This window comes from Tachypleus tridentatus, chromosome 3 (genome assembly GCF_004210375.1).
Source record: "Tachypleus tridentatus isolate NWPU-2018 chromosome 3, ASM421037v1, whole genome shotgun sequence".
In the NCBI taxonomy this organism is placed as follows: Eukaryota; Metazoa; Arthropoda; class Merostomata; order Xiphosura; family Limulidae; genus Tachypleus; species Tachypleus tridentatus.
This window is the reverse complement of record NC_134827.1, coordinates 105,758,242-105,765,681: the sequence shown is the minus strand read 5'-3', so window position 1 is coordinate 105,765,681 and position 7,440 is coordinate 105,758,242. Positions and strand designations below refer to the sequence as shown.

At 35.5% G+C, this 7,440-nt stretch overlaps 1 pseudogene; it reads left to right on the top strand.

Moving 5' to 3' along the window:
• The first annotated feature begins 5,153 nt into the window (after window positions 1-5,153).
• LOC143245942 (FMRFamide receptor-like) lies at window positions 5,154-6,061 on the top strand (annotated as a pseudogene).
• The last annotated feature ends 1,379 nt before the right edge of the window (window positions 6,062-7,440 follow it).

Genomic DNA, 7,440 nt, shown 5'->3' with positions numbered 1-7,440 from the left:
CAAGTTTAATTAACCTCAGTATATGTGTTTGTTTAACACAGACTCACTAGATTTGTGTTTAATTTAAACCCATTAGGTTTGTATTTAACGTAAGTCCACCGGATTCGCATTTAAAGTAAACCCTCTAGGCCTGCATTAACTTAAATCCAGTAGGTTCGTATTTGAAAGCACTAAGTGTATTTTTAACTTCAACTCACCAAGTGTGTGCATAACATAAACCTACTATGTGTGATTTAATTTAAACCTAGTGAACGAATCCCTAACATAAATGTACAACGTGTATATTTAAATCTATCAGGTGTTGTTGCTTTTTAACTTAAACCCACTACACGAAAACAATTCGATCAGACGATTTCTGATCGCTCAGTGGACTGATACCCGACAAAAGTAAGACTGCCGAAAGTACTTTAATTTAGAGAAACAGTCCGCATGTAATCAGTGATGACGAGAAAACCCACTTATAGAGAAAAACGTATTTGTAAAAACGGCTGGTTTGGGTTGAGAAATTTTTTTTTGTGGACCTAACGATGACCGAAGAAGGTCGAAACGTCATTCGCTTCTCTACATAAAAATGTTCTCAGCCCAAACCAGCCGTTTTTACATATATTTTAGTCCGCGTGTAACCCAACATATTAATTCATCTACGTCATGTCTTTAAAAATAAAATAAAACACAAGTGATGTATTTTTATCTTAAACCTAGCAAGCGTTCATTTACATTAAAACCATCGAAAAAAATGTTTAACCTATCTCACTATATGCGTGCTTTATAGTTTCACACAAACAGTAAACTGAAACCTAAACTAATTCTTTCTTCACGATAATTCGTTGTATAAATCAAAATGTACGAAATTTATAAGTGAAATCATATTAAAAACTATTAATATTTAATTATATTAATCTTAGTTTCCTTTGTTTTTACCAGAAAATTAAAAATTTATGTCATTTTAAAGTGGATGTCCTCGTATAGAAATCGAGACAAAACTAGTTATTTTTGTGTGCGTGCATGTGAAACAATTCGAAAATATTAGATGAAATTCCAGTTACCCAAGGTTTTATTCTAAACAGTTCCGACTCTCATTGCAACTAGGGTGTGCTAGCAGCTTTTAGTCTTGGCGAATGAAAACTACAACTAATCCTATTGGTGGAATTTGACATTGTGTTATTTTTGGAAAACGAAACGTGTTTGCTTGTAACTGTGTTCCAAGTACAGCCCTCATTCGTTATGTGGTTTGTTTTTTTAATTTCGCGCAAAGCTACACGAGAGCTATTTGCGTTAGCCGTCCCTAATTTAGCAGTGTAAGGCTAGAGAAAAGTTTTGTTTGTTTGTTTGTCTTTTGAATTTCGCACAAAGCTACTCGAGGGCTATCTGTGCTAGCCGTCCCTAATTTAGCAGTGCAAGACTAGAGGGAAGGCAGCTAGTCATCACCACCCACCGACAATTCTTGGGCTACTCTTTTACCAACGAATAGTGGGATTGACCGTAACATTATAATGTCCCCACGGCTGAAAGGGCGAGCATGTTTGGCGCGACCGGGATGCGAACCCGCGACCCCCAGATTACGAGTCGCACGCCTTAACACGCTTGGCCATGCCGGGCCACCAGAGGAAAGATAGCTGGTCATCGCCACCCACCGCCAACTCTTGGGCTACACTTTTACCAACGAATAGTAGGATTGACCGTCACACTATAACGCCCCCACGGCTGAAGGGGCGAGCATGTTTGGTGTAATCGGGATTCAAACTCGCGACCGTCGTATTATGAGTCGAACACCTTAACCACCTGGCCATGCCAAACCACTATGCAAGCGAAATCTCTACCAACCTAGAAACAGACAACAACGGGCACGTGTACGTTTATTTATGGTGTTGTTTCCGTGTTTGCTTTTAGCTTAGCCACACTGAGTCATCTCTGTGTTTACCGCGGGGACTCTAACCCTGGATTTTTGTGTAAAAAGTCCGCAGACTTACCGTTGACCCACTCAATGGTTCTAACAGGACACTTCTGGTCGAATCGCGCTCGTTTTCTCTAGAAAATACATGTGAGAACCCTAGAAGTAAATAGTGGCAGCGAGTCCAATATCGTCACTTTTGGTTACGTGTATTTTTTACCAAGTAGTCAATAAAGTCACGGACCCACAAGCAGTTGGGTCCATAAACAGTTTAAAAAAATTGTTTAAAATTGAATGACGTCTTCATAGGTGATTTTGGGTTTCCATTATAATAACTAAACACTTCTGTCCAATCTTAGTTACCATCTTTGTCAACTGTGTTAAGCCCCTGAGGGTACCTGTGGTATGTTTGTGGTCTTATAATGCTAAAATCCGAGATCCGGTTTTCCGAGGTGGACACAAAATATGGTGCAATGTGGTTTGCTTTAACACAAGCGAACAACTGAGTTAAAATCAAATCTGTATCTTGATATGCAGTCCTTAATATCTGTTTATATACATATACTTAAAACATAAGAGTTTTGTACATCTGTAGCGATTGTTTCTCTGTTTTGTATCTTTTATTTGTGATAACGATACTGAGCGCGTGTTCTTCTCGCGAATATTTATTTCTGTAATGGTTGTCCCTAATTTTGAGGCGATAGACTACAACAGTTTCCTAAATATGGAATCGCGTGGTGACCAGCGTGTTTTATTAACCTCATCAGTTATACTGTAATACCAGCGTGTTTTATTAACCTCATCAGTTATACTGTAATACCAGCGTGTTTTATTAACCTCATCAGTTATACTGTAATACCAGCGTGTTTATTAGCCTCACCAGTTACACTGTAATACTAGAGTGTGTTTTTAGACTCACCAGTTATACTGCAATACCAGCGTGTTTTATTAGCCTCACCGGTTATACAGTAATACCAGCGTGTTTTATTAGCCTCACCAGTTACACTGTAATACCAGCGTATTTTATTAGCCTCACCAGTTACACTGTAACATCAACATTATTTGTTAATCTCACCAGTTACACTGAACACCAACATTATTTGTTAATCTCACCAGTTACACTGTAACACCAACATAATTTGTTAATCTCACCAGTTACACTGAACACCAACATCATTTGTTAATTTCACCAGTTACACTGTAACACCAACAGTATTTGTTAATCTCACCAGTTACACTGAACACCAACATTATTTGTTAATCTCACCAGTTACACTGAGCACCAACATTATTTGTTAATTTCACCAGTTACACTGTAACACCAAGATAATTTGTTAATCTCACCAGTTACACTGAACACCAACATAATTTGTTAATCTCACCAGTTACACTGTAACACCAACATAATTTGTTAATCTCACCAGTTACACTGAACACCAACATCATTTGTTAATTTCACCAGTTACACTGTAACACCAACAGTATTTGTTAATCTCACCAGTTACACTGAACACCAACATTATTTGTTAATTTCACCAGTTACACTGTAACACCAAGATAATTTGTTAATCTCACCAGTTACACTGAACACCAACATAATTTGTTAATCTCACCAGTTACACTGAACACCAACATCATTTGTTAATCTCACCAGTTACACTGTAACACCAACAGTATTTGTTAATCTCACCAGTTACACTGTAACACCAACATTATTTGTTAATTTCACCAGTTACACTGTAACACCAAGATAATTTGTTAATCTCACCAGTTACACTGAACAGCAACATAATTTGTTAATTTCACCAGTTACACTGCAACACCAACATTATTTGTTAATCTCACCAGTTACACTGTAACACCAACATAATATGTTAATTTCACCTGTTACACTGTAACACCAACATTATTTGTTAATCTCACCAGTTACACTGTAACACCAACATTATTTGTTAATCTCACCAGTTACACTGTAACACCAACATTATTTGTTAATCTCACCAGTTACACTGTAACACCAACATTATTTGTTAATCTCACCAGTTACACTGAACACCAACATCATTTGTTAATCTCACCAGTTACACTGAACACCAACATTATTTGTTAATCTCACCAGCTACACTGAACACCAACATAATTTGTTAATCTCACCAGTTACACTGTAACACCAACATTATTTGTTACTCTCACCAGTTACACTGTAACACCAACATTATTTGTTACTCTCACCAGTTACACTGTAACACCAACATTATTTGTTACTCTCTCCAGTTACACTGTAACACCAACATTATTTGTTACTCTCACCAGTTACACTGTAACACCAACATAATTTGTTAACTCAATGTGCAGCTTTCAGAGAATAATATTTGCTTCACAAACATTAGTAACAAAATATTTCTTAACTAGTTTTTTTTATTTTAATACAAATGTACTATATTATAAAAAGTCAGAAGTCTCTTTTCATAGGCCAAATAACGGATCTTGCCTACTCTACGTCTGGTGGCCAACTTTGATATGATATATCCAGGATATAACACTTTATAGTTTGAAACTTCGAGTTTACCGACATCATTGAACTGAAATAAATATGACACTTTTATTCTAAAACCAAGGACCAGTTGCCTCTTATGTTAAAGAGTAGATAATCTTATCTACTTATTAATTGTGTTTGCTCAGTTCAAACAGTTGACGAATCTCTAACGCACAGGACACTTCACTTAATGAGGATTTTGAGCGAGATCGCTACAAAGTGTTCATGAGGCACGTGAACTGAAGTACACACGTACGTCATCATTAAATTACGAAATGGAAACAAGTGTTTGCTTCGTGGGAATTGGTGCTATAAATATTAAAAACCTACACGGGCATGAGTGGCCAATTCCGGGCAGAGCGTACAAGATCTTACACAGCTGTTCAGGTTTGCTACGTAATTCAGAAGTGTCAGTTTAGTTTGTGTACTTGTTGAGTGACGCAGAGGTGTCAACATTTGGTTGATACAAGAGACGCTCCAAAGTTTCAACATGCAGTACCGCTTGTAGCTTTCTGCTTTCGAGAGTATGGAAGTTAATTTCTCACTAGACAATTGCACCAACACCTCAGCTGCGACTGACTCTACGGAATTTATTGTTTCTTTGTGCGGCGCTGTTTTCTCGATCTTCGGAGTGATTGCTAACGTCCTCTGCGTCGTTGTCCTGTCTCAGCCAAGAGTCCGCAGAGCGCCAGTCCACCTCTGCCTCCTCGTGCTGACTCTCTTTGACACCCTGGTTCTCATCTTATCGCTTCTCCTTTCTGTTTGCCCAAACTTTCTACCATAACTGCTCTTTTCCATCGGTACCAGTGGGAAGTCTTCCCGCTTTTGGCTCCTGTGTTATACCCACTAGCTCTCTTCGCACAGACGGGATCTGCTTGGACGACGGTAGCAGTCACTATAGAAAGATACGTGGCTATATGTTTTCCTTTCAAGGCTCGAACCTGCACGAGAGCCACTGTCCGGAGATGGTTGGCGGCTGTTTCTGTTTTCTTTTGGCTATAACGTTCCACGTTTCTGGGAGCTCGAGCGTCGGTTGACCCTTGACTGTTCGACAAACACAACTATTTACGTCGTCGTAACTACAAACTTCGGACTTAACGAAACATATTACCAAGTGTACTACGTCGGACTCTACTCCATTGTAATGTACGTTCTCCCTTTCTCTTTGTTGTTCGTTTTAAATGGACTTATTTGGAGAACAGTAAAAAGAGCAAAGTCCACAAGAAGAAATACCATTTTTGGAGGCGACAAAGAGAAGAAACTGGCAGTGATGCTGCTTTGCGTTGTCACTGTTTTCTTCTGCTGTAACGTCTTAGCTTTCCTTATTAATCTCCTGGAACACGTCAACTATGACATTTCTAGTTTAATCCCTGTTTCCAACATGCTCGTAACCCTCAATTCAGCCGTCAACTTCAGTATCTACGTTATTTTTAACAAAGTTTTCCGGAAACGGTTTTGCGTCATATTTTTAAAGTGTCTAAATCCCAGTTCCCGTTCAATAACGATTAACAAAAAGCCAATGGAATTTCGTTTTTCCCATAAGTACAGCATAAAACTTGGGTCTTTGTACAGCACAAAAACTGATGTACTCTGATCTGTTATAAATTAATTTTTGAACACGATGTTGCTAATCTATGGACATGTAACACGTTTCTTAAGAAATTCTGACGTCTGTGAACCATGAAATTATTAGCTCGTTTCTCGTTTGTTAAACATTAAAGTAATGTTTCAATGGTGATATTAGTGAAATATGTTAATTAAAACTATAAATTTATTATCCAACATCTCGTTTCTTAAACATTATAGTAATGTTTCAATGGTGACATTAGTGTAATAAATTAATTAAAACTATAAATTTATGATCCGACTTCTCTTTTGTTAAAGATTATAGTAATATTTCAATGGTGACATTAGTGAAATACGTTAATTAAAACTATAAATTTATTATCCATCCTCTGGTTTGTTAAACATTATAGTTATGTTCCAATGGTGATATTAGTGTAATATGTTAATTACAATTATAAACTCACTATCCAACTTTTCGTTTGTTAAACATTACAGTAATATTTCAAAGATGACATTAGTGCAATATGTTAATTAAAACTATAAATTTATTATCCAACATCTCGTTTGTTAAACATTATAGTAATGTTTCAATGGTAACATTACTGTAATAAATTAATTAAAACTAAAAATTTATGATCCAACTTCTCGTTTGTTAAACATTAAAGTAATGTTTCAATGGTGACATTAGTGTAATATGTTAATTAATAGTATAAATTTATTATCCAACATCTCGTTTGTTAAACATTATAGTAATGTTTCAATGGTGACATTAGTGTAATAAATTAATTAAAACTACAAATTAATGATCCAACTTCTCGTTTCTTAAACATTAAAGAAATGTTTAAATGGTGACATTAGTCTAATATGATAATTAAGCGATAAATTTGTTATCCAACTTCTCGTTTTTTAAACATTATAGAAATGTTTCAATGGTGACATTATTGTAAGATGTTAATTAAAACTATAAATTTATTTTCCAACTTCTCGTTTGTTATACAATACAGTAATATTTCAGTGGTGTCATTAGTGTAATATGTTAATTGAAACTATAAATTTATTATCTAACTTCTCGTTTGTTAAAATTTATAGTAATGTTTAGGTGGTGACATTAGTGTAATATGTTAATTTCAACTTTAAATTAATAATCAGACTTCTTATTTCTTAAACATTATAGTAATGTCTGATTGGTGCCATTAATGTAATATGTTAATTAAAATTATAAAATTATTATTGAACTTTTCTTTTGTTATACACTCTAGTAATATTTCAAAGGTGACATTAGTGAAATATGTTAATTAAAACTATAAATTGCTTATCCAACTTCTCGTTTGTTAAACATTAAAGTAATATTTCATGGATGACATTAGTGCAATATGTTAATTACAATTATCAACTTATTATCCAACTTCTCTTTTGTTAAAGATTATAGTAATGTTTCAAGGGTGAC